Here is an 18,619-nt window from a genome sequence, read left to right as displayed (position 1 = left end):
TCTGTTGAATTGGTTTTTCATTTTTAAGATGTCTCACTATATTTTCTGATTTAGCAAGATGAACAGCATCACTATCTGCATCCTATTCACATGCTTTCCTCAGTGCAGATCCGGTATGATTATTAAATGTAATCAAACAAATACACTCTCAACTGAATGGGGTAGGGGGACATGTACTCTGCTACACACACCACTGCACATAGGTTCCTGGTTTATTTTCTTAGTAAATACACACCATTAAACCTCCTAGCTTCAAGGATTACCAATCCGAAGTCTCGGTCCCCTTGTGAATCCGCACCAAAGGTAAACAATAAACTATGTATTGGTTTATCCACTGTGCATAGTCCATCAATTTAGCTGCAGGAGCTAGTAATCAGCGTTCAAATTCCTTATTAGGTTGTTCATAGAATACATAACATGAAGGCACAGTGATGAATGCGGGCATCAAGACCAAATGTAGATGCTGTGCACAATGATCTTCCAGCTGCAGCTGGCATGTCACAAAAAAAGGATATTGGTTTTGTATTCGCACAACTTTTTTCTTGAACACTCTGATGGGTGAATTTTGTAGAACTATCTGCATTATCCGCTGGAGATATCTTCCTTTTCTCTGCTCTTTTCAGTTTTGTTTTATTGAACTGCAGTCTACATGATTCGTGAAACCGAGCTCTATGTTGTACCAATGTTGCCTAGATACTTTCACTTTCATCCAGACCCAACAGATTAATTGTCCTTGGTAAACACCCAATATTACAAAACCCCACCAGCAGATTGGATATTGTCTTATAACTAGCTCCCTTTGTTTCACGTTTAGTCTCTGCTGGACATCAAAGAACCTCAGAATTGTCTTCTTGGCAGATGAAACACTTGTTCAACTCTGTTTCTGTGATTTATCTAGAAGTGTCAGGCTTGAACGGAATTCATCAGCTTATGCACTTTTTCCATATTGGTATCTTCTGTTTCTTCTTCAATTATCATAAAAACTCCTTAATATGTGAACAAAAAATGATAATAATATTACACCACTCTTTGTTTGCACCCTTGTTTTGTGTATACATTTTTATGAACGGGTGGATGTTTTGCACACATATTTACAGCATAAATTCACGGAAAATCACATTTAATATGGGAGTAACAGCATCAAAACACATATGAAAGAGCAGATAAACAATTTTCTGGGGCCACCCTTTTGAATATCCGACATTACTGTTAGAGAAAAAATGTAGGATGGCCTCATAGCCAAAATAAAACCTTTCCATTTGTGGTATATGTGCCCCAAGTTACATGCTTCTATCATCAATAGCACAATGCTTTCAAATGTTTCACCTATCTGCTGCACTAGACGAGGACCATGGTTTTCAAGTGATGAGCTAAGAAACAAATGGCTTTGTGCTCTGCACTATATCGCTATCATTATCCTTTAAACAACAATATAGACCCTTAAAACTTGAGTTATGCTCTTTTGGAGAGCATACCCTGAAAACAAAATCACTGACAATTTTGAAATGTTTAGGGACTACACGCTTTGACAGATTGGGCCCTATAAGATTCAATGAGATGCCCAAGATTACAAACTGTGTACGTGGTGATGCTGCGACTTGAGTCCAGTCCGCAATTTTGGCACTTGATGACACTTTTTCCCTGTTCTTGTTAAACAGCAAGGTGCATTTCTGTATGGTTGTTTGACTTTAATACACTAAAATATTACCCTGTTTTGTAGAGCTGATTTGGAAAGTACAAAAGTCATGTGTTAATAAGAATATTTCAAAAACAGATCCCCATTGAAACAAGACTTGCAAAAGAAGGATGCTTGGAGCTTTATTGTCTTCAGTATAAATATAGATTCCTATTCATGATGTGAAAAACGTCTAGAAGAAAGGCATCTGTTTTTGTGTCAAATAATCAGACCTAAAAATGAGCTTGCTTACTAGAGGCCTGTGACATTTGATTGTTTCTCTCCTGACTAGTACCCGTTCCACTCAAAAGGCCTACATGAACAGAACGAGTAGGCAATGGGCTAAGCAATGCCTCCAGAAAGTGAGCAGTGAAACCGTTTCATGGGAAACAGCACAGTACTATAAAGGGAGTTCAGATGATATGTCGGGCATCACAGTATCGGGTAGTGGCAAAGCCAGGATATGAGCCTTCAGACTTTGGATCCACAAGATAAGTAGAATAACTAGTAAAGAGAATATGCAAAAGCATAAAAGAAGATCCAGGACATTGCACCTTATTTAAGGTGTTTGTAAATGTATTTTATTATCTATTCTCAAAAAAGTTGCCCTTATAATATTACACGTGTTTCGGCCACTGACGGCCTTTTTCAAATTAGGGCTAATATGTTGAACCACACTGGGGCTCACTGACTTCTTATTCACGAAAAATGTATTGGGTCGAATCCCATTGTTATTTGACAAGGGAAGTATTCACTCGCGTCGGCTTCACTGTTGAATAACTAATTCTCTCTCTTTACTATCATGCTCTTTAGTGTCATGCTCTTCATTGGGACTGCCCGCATGTCACATAACTCATTTTTAGTGATTGAGCTCTAGAAAAGCACCATATTCCATTTATGTTAGTTTGTAGAACTAGCGGGTTAGCGCGCAGGTACATTGTTTTGCAGCACAATAAGTGTTAAAAACAGCAATGTTTTTATAAGTTCATCAAGAACAAAAAGAGAAAAAGCTATGTCGGCCGTACTAAGATTTAGTACTGAGATTTGGCATAAGGACGCAGAGCTCTACAACAAGTGCTTAACTCACTGAGATGTCTTCTGTGCCATTTAAAAAATAATTATCAATATGCATTTCAACTTCGGTTATTGCATGTGATCATATATCCCCATAGAAAGGTGAAAACGCAACACAAGTTGTAAAAGCACTGCACTGTGTGTACTACAGTGAACAGATTGCAGGATTTAATCATCATGTCACGTGATGGTTTGGAACAACGGCCAGGCAGCAGACTCTCAGCCCAGCAATGCTCTGTACAATGTCGTGACATGTGTCTGGGTGCTATAAAAAATGATCACTGAATTCTTTGCATCAGGCAGCCAGGTGGGAGTCATTGCTAGGCGGGGGCCCAGGGCACGTGCCCCCCTTTCCCTCAGATTAAGATGTTTCTGTCCATTCTATCAGGCTCAGCACCGTCAAGGCCCCCCTAATGTATAATTGCCAGTACTTTCCTCTCAACTTAAATGCAACGTGCCTCGCGTGAGGCTGTGCTCCCTGGGCCTATAGATTGTTCTTTCGATTGTAAGCACTTTCCCCTGTCTCTTCTCTGCCCGTCATGCCATCGCTTGTTTTCTTTCCACCACTGACCAACTCGTTGATGAATCTGCTTTGATCTGTATTGCAATGCCGCGCATATTGCCTTACACAACGATTTTGGGGTCCTTTGTGGCTTTGCACCAGACAGAATAGATGGCGAATACGCTCGGGCTTCCTGCTTTTTCGATTCAACAGATGTGCCCATCATTGTACCTTTGTAGGCAGTGCCTTAAGTGGCACTATAAAATGAGCCGTGGCTCATCAAGGGGGCGTGGCCTAACGGCGGGGTCACCTGATGGCTCATTAGGCCATGCCCCTTGATGAACTCTGCCTCAATGGGCTACTGGCACCCCTGCCAGGCAGCCTTTTGTAGAGATCAGCACCCTCTCCCCTTTGGGGAGAGGGTGCTGATCTCTGCTTTAATTTTCTATAGGCTTGCCTGGCAGGCGACAGCACCTCGCCTATTCAGCTCTCGTCAGCTGGGGAGGGGCTGCGTCACCATTAAGGCTGAAAGGGTGAGGCCACTGGAAGCTGAGGCGACAGCACCTCGCCTATTCAGCTCTCGTCAGCTGGGGAGGGGCTGCGTCACCATTAAGGCTGAAAGGGTGAGGCCACTGGAAGCTGAGGCGACAGCACCTCGCCTATTCAGCTCTCGTCAGCTGGGGAGGGGCTGCGTCACCATTAAGGCAGAAATGGTGAGGCCAATGGAAGCTGAGGCGACAGCACCACGCCTATTCAGCTCTCGTCAGCTGGGGAGGGGCTGCGTCACCATTAAGGCTGAAAGGGTGAGGCCATTGGAAGCTAGGGCGACAGCACCTCGCCTATTCAGCTCTCGTCAGCTGGGGAGGGGCTGCGTCACCATTAAGGCTGAAAGGGTGAGGCCACTGGAAGCTGAGGCGACAGCACCTCGCCTAGTCAGCTCTCGTCAGCTGGGGAGGGGCTGCGTCACCATTAAGGCTGAAAGGGTGAGGCCACTGGAAGCTGAGGCGACAGCACTTCGCCTATTCAGCTCTCGTCAGCTGGGGAGGGGCTGCGTCACCATTAAGGCTGAAAGGGTGAGGCCACTGGAAGCTGAGGCGACAGCACCTCGCCTATTCAGCTCTCGTCAGCTGGGGAGGGGCTGCGTCACCATTAAGGCTGAAAGGGTGAGGCCACTGGAAGCTGAGGCGACAGCACCTCGCCTATTCAGCTCTCGTCAGCTGGGGAGGGGCTGCGTCACCATTAAGGCAGAAATGGTGAGGCCAATGGAAGCTGAGGCGACAGCACCACGCCTATTCAGCTCTCGTCAGCTGGGGAGGGGCTGCGTCACCATTAAGGCTGAAAGGGTGAGGCCATTGGAAGCTAGGGCGACAGCACCTCGCCTATTCAGCTCTCGTCAGCTGGGGAGGGGCTGCGTCACCATTAAGGCTGAAAGGGTGAGGCCACTGGAAGCTGAGGCGACAGCACCTCGCCTAGTCAGCTCTCGTCAGCTGGGGAGGGGCTGCGTCACCATTAAGGCTGAAAGGGTGAGGCCACTGGAAGCTGAGGCGACAGCACTTCGCCTATTCAGCTCTCGTCAGCTGGGGAGGGGCTGCGTCACCATTAAGGCTGAAAGGGTGAGGCCACTGGAAGCTGAGGCGACAGCACCTCGCCTATTCAGCTCTCGTCAGCTGGGGAGGGGCTGCGTCACCATTAAGGCTGAAAGGGTGAGGCCACTGGAAGCTGAGGCGACAGCACCTCGCCTATTCAGCTCTCGTCAGCTGGGGAGGGGCTGCGTCACCATTAAGGCTGAAAGGGTGAGGCCACTGGAAGCTGAGGCGACAGCACCTCGCCTATTCAGCTCTCGTCAGCTGGGGAGGGGCTGCGTCACCATTAAGGCTGAAAGGGTGAGGCCACTGGAAGCTGAGGCGACAGCACCTCGCCTATTCAGCTCTCGTCAGCTGGGGAGGGGCTGCGTCACCATTAAGGCTGAAAGGGTGAGGCCACTGGAAGCTGAGGCGACAGCACCTCGCCTATTCAGCTCTCGTCAGCTGGGGAGGGTCTGCGTCACCATTAAGGCTGAAAGGGTGAGGCGACTGGAAGCTGAGGCGACAGCACCTCGCCTATTCAGCTCTCGTCAGCTGGGGAGGGGCTGCGTCACCATTAAGGCTGAAAGGGTGAGGCCACTGGAAGCTGAGGCGACAGCACCTCGCCTATTCAGCGCTCGTCAGCTGGGGAGGGGCTGCGTCACCATTAAGGCTGAAAGGGTGAGGCCACTGGAAGCTGAGGCGACAGCACCTCGCCTATTCAGCTCTCGTCAGCTGGGGAGGGGCTGCGTCACCATTAAGGCTGAAAGGGTGAGGCCACTGGAAGCTGAGGCCGTTTCCTGAAGACTGAAACTCCCGCGAATGCGCAGGAGCTTCAGGATTAGCCACCTCACATTTTCTCCATAATGGTGGCACGGGCCCCATGGACGTCAATTGCGACCCCTCTGGTCTCTATTGCTACCCCTGTGGTCTCCCTTGCTACCCCTAGAAAATAAAATGGAAAAATTATGTTTTTTAAACATTTTTTTATTTTTGTAATGCAAGCTCCTGGGCTGTAGCCTGCACAATGTGGCTCTTTGTTTCTGGAGGGGCTGGCATTCTTGTTCAGGCCTCTTAAAAAAAAACAGGGGGTTCCACAAGTGCAACACTTTGAGCAGTGACCCTAAATAAGAAAGAATAGGAATGACAAACAATCTTTCTGGAATTCTTTACAATAATTGCTAGACTCATAAAAGGTTTATTTGTGGCACACTTTAGGAGGAGAGTCACTGATTTAATCTGATTTAGCTAAACACCTCAAATTTACAATGCAGACAAAAACTATATGTATTTTGCTTTTCGCAAGTTGCAGTTATAGCATGTTTTTTTCTGCCGTTGTCTCTGTTACGATCATCACAAGACATTCCATCTCAGTGTCCTTGGTCATTTGACAAAATACTTGTGCCGAAAGGCTTGTGGACAGTGTAGAAATGTTTAACCATAGCACATCAAGTGGTCTTTCATTTCATTGTGCCACAATTAATTCTTTGTCATAATGTGTCTATCTTTCCTATCGCCCTGGCATGCTGTTCAGGATGTTTGTTTGCATGTATGAGGTACCATGTGCCCCAAGTACCAGATGCCGTGTGAGTGCGCTGCTTTCCCTGCGCTACTCCCTTTAATACACAGTTATAAACCCTCCCAATGGTATGTATTTTGCCAACCTCTGAAGCCTGAAAAGTAGATCCCCGCAGGCTTGACATGTGGGCAACTTTGCACCAGACATGTAGATGAACTGGCCTGCTGTTAAATCTCATTTACCAGTATATTGGTATTCTCTATAGAGAGTAATTTACTTTCTGACTTTGAGAACATTCAGACATGTAATTGCTCATTGTACTATAGATGGTAAGATAGCTATAGGTAGTAAGATAGCTCAGTGGGTTTCATCCTTCTGAGGTCTATAAATGAGTACCAACACAGGTTGGGTGATATTGTATGTATGTTTGTTCTCTCTAAAGCACTTAAAGGAATGGTTCGGTCAAAATTTTTAATTGCCCCTACGGGTCGGCCATGTGTTTTTAAGCCTAAATCGCTTGATTTTAGAAAAATTTCCTATGGAACTTACCCGAGTTTTTGTCCATTAAACGCATGCGAAAACAGGCAGTAGGGCGCCGCCATTTTGTGATAATCCTATCACTTGCTGCATCGCCCTGGCTGACCTGCTTTTGCGGCACTAAATCATATCCCCCGCCCCTGAGCCTGACATTATCAAAACATTCATATTCCCCGCCTCTCTCCGTGACGTTTCTGTGCTGCGTAGGCAAACGCGCCCAGTCGTCTTCTACGCGACTTCACACAGAACCCGGAAACCAACACAGATGAACTCACAACACAGCACGCCACAATTCGGAATATGAAACTGTACTTTAAAATCAAACAGCAACACAGTAAATTTGGTAAAATACATTTATTTGACATTAAATATTTATAGAATATTCAGCAATTGCCATATGAACTCTGAAAGTCATTTATTTTCTTTTATCTCTATCCGCAAATCCGTAAAAGTTTATCGTGAGTCACGCGCTGTTCCTTTATGGTACACAGGGTGTTGGTTTTCGTTCAAAGAAGCACTTTTGTCGCACGTTGAACCGCAAGGCTGTTCCATCAAGTAGGCACTAGGCCAGCGTAAAGGTTGATATGTTGCTTCTAGCCGCTAGTACCGCGTAAGGGCATATGGGCCCTTGGCGATCGTCCCAGAAGATCATCAGGATTGTGCAGTTGTTTACAATAAGCTGCAGCTGGCGGTTAAAAAACCCTCTGCCGGTGTCTGAAACTGGTGGCAGTGGCAAAAGGGAAGGATATACCTGTTTTGAAAACATAAAATTTATAATTAGTCTCGCCAGCTGATCTTCATTACTATTATTCATTTTATTTATTACGGCCGAGCTGAAACTATTTGCTTTCAAGGATAGTACAATGGAGTATGTTTGGCTCTAAAATCAATGCGAAAACTAACGAAATAAATTGAGGTTAGTACACAATGAGAAAGGACTTTTTGTCTACAAGCGTGTGGAATGTGGACCTGCATGCCCATGTGCCCGCTACAAGGACGATCCCACAAACCTTTTCAAAGCTCTTCATTCACTCATTTATTCATGCATCCATTCATTAATTCTTCATTCCGGTATAAAAGCGTCTAAAGAGTTACTTACATTATATTTGCAATTTCCATTGTGTCTCTGCGTAATGCAGTCCGTAAATCCCACTGTGCTCTTGACAACGATTTTTCGTATACTGAACTAACATGAACTCGGTCTAGTTTCAGAATTTTCTGCCTTATCGTCTCTTACGTTATTGCACCCCACCCCCCACCCCTTCAAATTAAGTTCTTTCGGCATGGTCCCTGTCTCTCAAGGTCAAAAAACAATAGAACCTTATACTGCCAGTGCGAGTTGTGGACCTCTTCAGGGCGCGAGCTGAAAATCAAAGCCGCTGACCTTCACTAGAAATGAGCATACATTCTTTCTTTGCAGCATCCCGTAGTAAAGCCATCTGTGAGAACTTGAAGTTTCGAATCCATCTATGCAGTGCGCCTCAATGTGCAAATGCGAACTGGCTTGTCTCCCATCTGCAACGGCTCGCTTGGTGCGTTCTAAGGCCCCCAATTTTGTCCTCGTTGTCTGCGAGCTTTGAAGCCCCAAAGAACCATAACTATTGAGACTTTTAATTTTTTGGGGAAGGTCAGGGAAAGTATAAAGTACCCGAGGAGTTGAGTTGAAAGTGAGATTTATTGTTTGTTTGTTTTATTATTTGCATTACGCAAGCCTCCCCTCGGTTAACAGTGCCCAGCATTTAGAAGAGATTGCGAAAATTAGTTACATCAACAAAAATATATACATACACATATAGACAAGGTCAGCAATATGAGGTGAATAGAGAGAGAGTTCAAAGAGACACCCAGGTTGTTTGGCACCCAGGATGGTGAAAGTAGGGGTTAGGGTTAGCGTACTTTGTATGCACACTGTACAATAACATTTAATTACAAAAAGACAATCGTATTAAAATTAGTTAAACCGGGATTTGTACTTCACAACCAGCTCTCCTTTGGGTGGACATAGCACAGTGGCAATGTTGGGTGGCAATGGATCAGTGCTCTGCACAGAAACGTTCAAAATTCCATATCTGTGCTTCTCTAATACAGCAACAATAAAGCTTTTGACAAAGTCGAACTCCATTTCCTCATAGACTGGTTTGATCACCCATTGCTTACTTCTTTTTGAAAAGGCCTTAGTGTAGCAAGGCATCCTTACATTACCCTTAGTCCTAGATTGTTCACGGCCGAGATTCTCGTTATGGGCCAAGACCGCTAGTAGAGTCCTAAGTCTCATGCCCTGTATGCTGATATGCAAGCGCTTTGGCCTGTACTTTAGGCACATATCGTGGAACACCTCCAAACCTCCTGTGTGACAGAATTCTGTCAGTCCCCTCAAATCTCTTGATAGAGTTTTATCGAAAACAATCTTCTCAATGGCTTTGTGTGTCGGTGAAGATGGATTCAACCACTTCTTCTTCCGGGCCCCCATTGGGGACAAAGGGTCATGTTCACATTGGTGGAAATGTAGGTTTTCTGACCAGTGGTGCACGTTGGTACAGTGGTGCATCAGTGACCGCCATTTTTCAAGTAGTATTTCCACTGACCCTTCACAAGTTTTGGAGCTCCACCAAAGATGGTTGCTGATAGACTGGAACCACTCTGAAATACTTTCCAAACCTTTTTTTCCCTGCAGCTGCGATTTTCTTATTGATTGACTTAGCAAGATGCCATACGTCAAATTGATGTTTGATATGTGGGAACTGCTCTCTCATTGTCTTGGCAATTGAAACGTGTCTGTCCGTGGCTATGAGGTTGATGTGCATTCCCCTCGATTGCAGATATTCCACTGATTTTATAAATCCTAGTTTCTCCATGGCCACTGAGGATGTACATTGTGTTACCTGCACGACCACCGAACTCACAGTTTTCTTACTATCCATGTCCTGAAAGTGGTAGGTGCAGTACTTGGTAGAAAATCCAGGGCTGTCGCACTGTCCATCGCCGGCTAGCCTGAATTGTTTGCCTTCGAATGTACTTGCTAGAGACAATTGTTCAATTTTCCAAGCATTACTAATGGCCGGAAACAGATAATCATGTTGGCATTTGTAGTACTGCGTTTTTTAAATGAAATGGAGTCCCACAAACTGAAAGAAAGACTTTAACTTTCTAAAACTGGAGCCACTAAAAAGTGATGCAGCTGCACACAGTAGATTGCCTGCTGGGAGTTTCCCCAGCATCGGTTGTGCAGACCATGAGAACGTATGAAGTAATCTACAGGCGGCATGTATTGTGACGTTACTGCCTTGTTTTTGATGAGTCACATGAATCAATGGCTTCCCACATACTTTCCCTCTGACGGAATGCCCACATTTCAGCATACTCATAATATCCATCAAACAACTGTCGAATACTATGTATTTGCCCTCTTTCATTAGACTGTCATCCTGCGTCAAAGTTGTTTCTGCCTGTGACGTTGAGGACATTTCACCACATTTGAAAGAAATATTGCTGCTATCAAGTTCTGATGCATCGGTGAATGCTGCTGCTGGTCATTCTCTGTCATTTCAACATCTGCTACTTCAACATTGATGGGAGAACACAACAATGTCGACAGCTTTTTTGGTGGCAATTTTTTGGCGGGTGTAGATTGTGTGAATTGATCTGCGACTACTTCAGAGCTATCTTCAATAGATCCAGTATCATGTTGTTGCGGTGGTGCGGTCGCACTGTAGCAATGGTCCAATACAACTTTACTGGATTCTCCGGACACATTCATTTCATTTTCTGCACATTTGACATGAGCATCCCCGAGTCTCAACACGCCGCGTCAGAATTAATAGTTCCTCCATATCCTCCATAGTGTAAATGGTCTGGCAAGCAACATCTCTCATTCGCTTCACTGTCTGTGTATGTATAGTTCGTAGACCCATAGGTAACTAGAGGACAGATCGGAAAAGGGATGTTCAGTTTAAACACAAGATAAAGTATAGTACAATTGACTTGAAAAAAACATAAAATAGTCCCCAGCACAAAAAAAGTCTAAAGTTATGAACTGTTTGTAACTAACCTTATTTTTGTTTCTCTTCTTTGCAACTTTTTTGACTCGACCTTCAACATCTGCACGCTGTTGCTCCGATACGTATCCGCATGTCTCCCCTTCCTCTTGCGCTGCAACAACTATATTTTCTGTATCCGCATAGACAGCACGGAATGAGGCTCCATTGACTCCCTGAAACATAGTATTTTCATTACTGTGTATCAAAATATTGTTAGCATAAAACACACGTGAGGACAAACACACATGTACATCTCAATAGCCAAACACGATTTAAACATTCTGTGGAAAAATCAAACGACAAGTATTCGAGCTCTGATGACCTAGTTCGATGGAGGTGTCAGTATCCATACCTCTGGCTCTGCATGGACTGCCACGAATGATTGTATTGAAGAGGAGGCATCAGCAACTCCCTGAAACACAGTACTTGCGTTAGTATGGTTTTCAATATTGTAAACATAACACACACTTGGGGTCGACGGCACAGGTACATACAAAGAGATAACCACAAATGTTGCATTGTCTAAAAGAATCAAGGAATATTTAAATATGATCAGATTTAATCGACTTATTTCTCCGATTTCTTTACATCTGCATCATCTAAATGGGATCTTGTGATTGTAGTGGAAGCTCCATCGTCTCCCTGAAACACAGTACTTGCGTTAATAGGGAAGAAAGTATAGCAAATGGAATCACGTTATACGATCACGCTCGATGGAGCTGTCAGTATCCATACCTCGTGCTGCTGAAGAACATCTAGGGCTGTTGTCAATGTGGTGCGCACTTCCGAAAGCTGTTGCGCCGATTCGTATCCGCATGGTCCCGCTTCCACCGGAATTACTTGAATGTCAGGCTCTGCATCAAGCGCGTGGGTTGACGATTCAACAACTGCCTGAAACATAGTATTTGCATTAGTAAGGATTACAATATTGAAAACACAACACACGCTTGCGGTCGACCACACAGGTACATATCAACGGCTAACCACGAATGAAACATGGTGTAGAACAATCAAACGACAAGTGTTCCAGTCCTGATGATCACGGTCGATTGAGCTGTCAGTATCCATACCTCGTGCTGCTGAAGAACATCTAGGGCTGTTGTCAATGTGGTGGACGCTTCAGCATCTCCCTGAAAGACAGTACTTGCATTAGTATGGATACCACTAATTATAACTGAAAACAAACACCAGGGGACGACAACTAAGGTGTATATCAATTGAAAGCACCAACCAAACAATTGGTAAAATAATCACACGATACATACAAACTCTTACTTGACATGCATAAAATAAGTCTGTAGCGGAATAGCCAAGTATGATTACCTGATATGCGCTAGAAGTGGTTGATAACTGCGAGCACGTGACGGAAGTAGAATGTTCTTGCTTCAGATTCAAGGGATAGTCAAGAAGTTGTAAAGGTAAATTGTTTGATAATAAAATGCCAACTTTTAAAATTGCCATGTAAGGAGACAGAATACTTGACTAATGCGCAATATAGCACAGTTCCCTGTGCCCATATATAGATTTCTGTTTGTGGGTTATGAAATCTAAAAATAATATATTGATAAATGTCATTATTCAAAAAGCTATACACTCATATCAATGTCGAAAGTATTACAAATTGGAAACAACACCTAAAATATCAATGAATCCATTTGGCTACCTACACACTACCGCAAGGCCTAAAGCTAAAAACGGACACTTGACTCACCAGTGGCGGATTGTGGACGAATAGTGTGGGAATAGCGTTTGCGAGCAATTTTCGTGTCGATCGCCGTTTATTCTTCTTTATTACCCAAGATGTGGTGTACATTTTCGAGGGAAAGTGCCGGCTGCAGATGCGGTATCGATCACCCCTCTTGTCCTCAAAGACTTGTTGGACTCTACTTTCCAGCTCATCCAGTGGATATCCGCAATGTCTGACCAATTCTCTTATTCGATCAACAGTTTTCGGGAATACATGGATTGTAGTGCCTTCAGATTTAGCATGGGTCTTCGAAGGGCAACCGCTAATCGAACAGGCAGGCATTGTTGAAAATTCTGAAAAGTAAATATCAAGATTATTATAAAACCTTGATGAATAAAAATGTCATAAAAAAGTAAATGAAACATACCAATCTCAATGCAAGGTTTGTTTTGGTCGCCGGAACTATACCAGTTTATCATGTGCGGCTTAGTATTTGCATAAGTTACAGACATTTTTTAAATTATGTGACTAAACTCTGAACATGTGACTCGTCCCTTGGATGTTCTGTCTTGCACGAAAAGGAACCATGCTTACATTATAGACTGGACCCCCGAAGGATGCAATTCGATGACAATTGACACAGATGAAAATAAATAGATCTATTGATAGCATAACAATTGAAACTCAAGTCAATAGCAATGAGACCAATGACCATAGCTCTATTGGGTACTGTGATCGCAAATCGATAGAAATGTAAAAATGACCGAAATATGACTAGGATACATGGCCTTACCTTGACCAACAAACAGTTGGATTCAGCAGGCCGATTAGTATGTTGCAGGAGGACAAGTAGATGCCTACAGTTAGCACACTGACGAGTTTGCTCGAAGCAATCACAGATAGCACGATGACGAGCAGATTAGCATAGATCTCAGTGCTTCTCAGGTAGAAGGTTCAGGAGTTGACTTGCAAAGCACAAAGATGTTCTCATGAGACATATCAAGTGGTTTATAAAGTATTAGAAACAGGGGTGTGTTTGTGAATGAATGACGTGTGTATGTCGTGGTATTATGTGGTTTGCAGGGGGGCGGCCTGCCTCAGGGGAGGCCTGCCTGGAGACACGGGGTCTGAGGAGGCCATGTGAGCGATGGCCCCTGGGCGTGGGATACCTTTTGAAGTGTACATGCTGTTTGGCACCTTGGCCGTTTGCGCCCGTGACAGCCCCCCATGCCAGCGCTCATCCCCGGGTGAGAACCGCCTTTGATAGAGGGGGTGGGATGGATGGGCCTGGGGCGTGCATATAAGGCACAGGAAGACTGCTGAATGGAGACACACTTATGTGGATTGCAGGGGGGCGGCCTGCCTCAGGGGAGGCCTGCCTGGAGACACGGGGTCTGAGGAGGCCATGTGAGCGATGGCCCCTGGGCGTGGGATACCTTTTGAAGTGTACATGCTGTTTGGCACCTTGGCCGTTTGCGCCCGTGACAGCCCCCCATGCCAGTGCTCATCCCCGGGTGCGAACCGCCTTTGATAGAGGGGGTAGGATGGATGGGCCTGGGGCGTGCAGATAAGGCACAGGAAGACTGCTGAATGGAGACACACTTATGTGGATTGCAGGGGGGCGGCCTGCCTCAGGGGAGGCCTGCCTGGAGACACGGGGTCTGAGGAGGCCATGTGAGCAATGGCCCCTGGGCGTGGGATACCTTTTGAAGTGTACATGCTGTTTGGCACCTTGGCCGTTTGCGCCCGTGACAGCCCCCCATGCCAGAGCTCATCCCCGGGTGCGAACTACCTTTGATAGAGGGGGTGGGATGGATGGATGGGCCTGGGGCATGCAGGCAAGTGTGTGGGAGCGAGGGGCCATCAGGCCCCTCCCTTCCTTTACTTCTCAGTAGAAACTCGTACCAAGTGCCTCCAGTAGTGGGTTCGCCCCTTGCCCTTATGTGATGTTAACTTTGGATGACATTCGTGTAGATGGGAACACTGAGCAGGACACGGGGCATCCATTTTTGTACCCCCTTTCCACTCCATCTTGGTGACCAGGCCTCACTGCGATAGTACAGTGCGCAGAGCACATGGCCCACACCCTCGTTCCCGCTCTGACTGGAAAACTCCAGAGGTATTTGCAACAGCTAATAAATGTAACACATCACTCTTCCTCTGAGATCACGGTCCTGCATGTGAACCAGCCTGAACCAAGGGTGTCCAGACATTTGGTCGACTGAAAACTGGTCGAAAGACATTTGGTCGACGCAATTTCGTCGAAAACCAAATGGTAGATTTTTTTTTTATTTATATATATATTTTTCGGGTTTTCGTTTTTTAAAAAAAGGGGTTTTTAGAAAAAAAAATGGGGTTGGGGGGGATCCCCCCAAAAAAAAAAAAGGGGTGAAAATAAAAATAAAAAAAATTCAACCATTTGGTTTTCGACCAAATTGGTTCGACCATTTGTCTGGTCGACCAATTTTTTTCGACCAAATGTCTGGTAACCTGAACCAAGCACATAGCTCGTTCATCTCCACAAACGTGTCCTTGCCCACGCACCCTTGCCAGTGGAAACTTACTGCCATTCTGACCCTGTGTCCCTGCCATGATGCCCACCTAGCAGATCCCCAACTAACATTAGACCCCTACTGCAGTATATCGTTGCCTATCAATAACAAATGCCACATACCGGAGATTCTTGTGAGCACAGACCCACACTTCAAACAGTGTATTATAGTGGTCAAGACCCTTGACCTAAGGCCTGTATAATCCAATGTTAATTGATAGTATAGATATATGTGTGACTTTTATAGAGACATAACCGACTGAAAGACTTTGAACAAGTGTTATTTAGTGCATGCATTATTGAGAATATATTATGTTAGCTTAGATAGTGACCACCCCGCTTCACAGCGAACTGAACTTCACCCATTCCGAGCACAGATGTCTGACGTCCACCCTTGAATGGAGACACACTTGATTCATTTAAAAAATCAAAACAACTGACACAAAAATACAAGACTTTAAACATTGTACAGTTCCGGTTGCAGCACAGCGAGAGAAAATCCCCTCAACTGACCGCTGTCACTCGGGAACGTTTCTCTTATGGCACGAACGGCACAGGCGGGTATCACTCTTCGAACACGGTGTCCAAGCCTCCCGTGAAGCCACCATGTAAAGGAACGATAGGCCACCAGCCTGTACCACCTGTGAAAAGGAATGAAACAAACTGTTTTTAAATGACCAAGATAAGTTTAATAAACGTTTGTTGTCAATGACAATTCTTGTAACTAATGGCATTCTGCTAGGAGAAATGCTATCTAGACACTGCACACTATTGAACGACTTTCGTGCGTTACAATGATATGTATATGTAATTTTGGATATAGTAGAAGACCATGAAATAGGAGTGGCATGACAAGCAGAGTATACTTACTCGTTACTCGGATTACGAGGACGAACAGTTGCACGAAGTTCGTGCATAACCACCATCATTATCCTCAACACGGACCGTGTGAGGCAGGCTGCCCTGAAGTCTGGCAGCTCAGTGATGCATTGCGGTCGTGGCTCGCCTTCCGAAAAGTAGGCCACGCATCCCGAGTTTTCACAACAGCAGCAGTTCTCCTCCTCGGTTGGCATTAGCTCGCACTGAGTGTTGTGAAACGGTCTGTTTATACTTATTAAGGAAAGAGGCGTCCTGCCATTTCCATGGCGACACATCATTAGCTGAAGCACAGCGAATGTTGACACGAGACGTGCTTTGGCGTTGTGAAATGGGCGGTACGCGTCTGCTGATGACAGGCTCAGGGGCGGGGGATATGATTTAGTGCCGCAAAAGCAGGTCAGCCAGGGCGATGCGGCAAGTGATAGGATTATCACAAAATGCCGGCGCCTTACTGCCTGTTTTCGCGTGCGTTTAATGGACGAAAACTCAGGTAAGGGCCATAGGAAATTTTTCTAAAATCGAGCGACTTAGGCTTAAAAACACATGGCCGACCCGTAGGGGCAATAAAAAATGTTGACCGAACCATTCCTTTAAGTGTAAGTGCTATATAACAAAACATCATTGTCATTTGGCCTTGGACTTCTGCTTGCATTCACAGTACTTTGGTAATATGAGCCTGTATACACGCATATTAATGATACATATGGTGATTCATTCTTGTATGAAATGTATATCACATTACAGTGATATCAAACCATATTTATTGTAGTGTACTTAGAAACAATGCTATGTGATGCCACTTCCTGTTTTGGCAAGGGGTGAAAGGTTGTGTTCCATTGCTTCCCGTGATGTCACTTTGGGTTGGGGTCAAATGACATCAGTTCCTGTGATGTCATCAGAGGTCAAAGGTTGTGTGATGTCACTTCCGCTACCCCTGGCATTTTGGTGAAATGACGTCCCTGGCGGGCCCACGGCACCTCGCAAGTGCGGCGCCACCGTTATGCCATTTTTTCTGAAGCATGAAGCATTCACACACGAGCGAGAGATTCAGGCATTAGAAAAAAAATCCTTTTCGTTTAGTGCAGATTAGTGCAGATTAGTGGGCCCTGGCGGGGCCCTGCCTCAAAATTGAGATTTCTGAGCCTACCGGGGCCTGGCTCCGGCAGGCCCGGGCCCACTTAAAGTGATGTTTTTAGGTCAGTATGGAACAATGGAGGCCCACGTTCAATTTTGCAGGAAGGGCCAATGGGACATTCAAGACGGACCTACAGGTGATTCAAACAGTGACACATTCACATCTGGAAGGCTTGCCCCACTGATGCTCCTTCTCTATGACTTAAATGATGTTAACCTACCTAACACCCTGCCTCCTTTGACATCGGTAATACATCTGACCTGTAACTCTCCAGGCCAATACCTATATCCCAGCCATGGATCCCTTGAGACAGCCTTCTCTGTATCAAGTCCATGTGATACACTTAGCAGAAACCTTAGACTCCGCGCCAGGCTAACTAAACTGCATGAACCTCCCCGTAGGTCTCTTCCCCCTGCCAACATCAAAACTAACCTCCAGCAGATCTGTAATCCTCGCTATATTAGACCACCTCCTTCACCTAATTCCAATACCTGCCCAACTCAGAACAATAAGCCCACTACACCTAACACACCTACTACTCCATCCCCCCAAGCCACAGAGGTCTCCAAGACCCCAACTATCGTTGGAGCACTCCTGAACGTGAGATCGCTTGTCGCCCATGCCCTAGACATTGCTGGCCTAATCTCAGAAGGCAACCTTGACTTTCTCACAATTACAGAGACGTGGCTACACAATGCAGCAGGTCCCTCGCTCATGCTAGCCATCCCGGATGGCTATACGATAATCAGAAATGACCGAGAAGGTGCAAGAGGTGGCGGCATCGCCATAATCTCCAAAACGAGCCTCTCACTCAGACTAGTACCCACCCAATCGATCCAATCTTGCGAGACCTTATCTGCTAAACTCCAGATAAATAATAATCAAACTCTCACCATCCACCTTTTATATAGACCCCCAGCACCATAGGCACCTTTGAAGAGGATCTCCACAACCTTCTCACTAATAACCTCAAACCTTGTTCTCAAATAATCCTCCTTGGGGACTTTAACCTAGGTTTCCATGACACCACGGATACTAATGCTACAGTGGTAGCCAACACTATTCACGCACTAGGCCTAACTCAAAGAGTTGACAAGCCTACGCACCTGAAGGGAAGAACGCTAGATTGGATAGCCGACAGTTACTGCTCAGCCACTATCCTATCCATAAGACCCCTACCTTGGACAGACCATTCTTTAGTGTCCTTTAACCTAGCCACCTCCAGACCTAACCCCACAGTCCTTCCAATAGCACCGCCTTGCTTAACCAGAAATAAAAAATGCATTACGGTAGAGAAAGTGATCCCAGCTATATTACCGACCCTCAATGCATTATCAGCTAATCTAAGCCCCAGCACCCTCGTACAAGAATTCAATAATATCATGCTCATCACCCTAGATAAACTGGCACCTCTCAAACTCAGATCAAGCAAACCAAAAGCTCTCCTAAACAAATGGTTTA

The sequence above is a fragment of the Ambystoma mexicanum genome, chromosome 6q, assembly GCF_040938575.1.
Source record: "Ambystoma mexicanum isolate Mex_15411 chromosome 6q, UKY_AmexF1_1, whole genome shotgun sequence".
Lineage (NCBI taxonomy): Eukaryota > Metazoa > Chordata > Amphibia > Caudata > Ambystomatidae > Ambystoma > Ambystoma mexicanum.
This window is presented reverse-complemented; position numbering follows the sequence as displayed.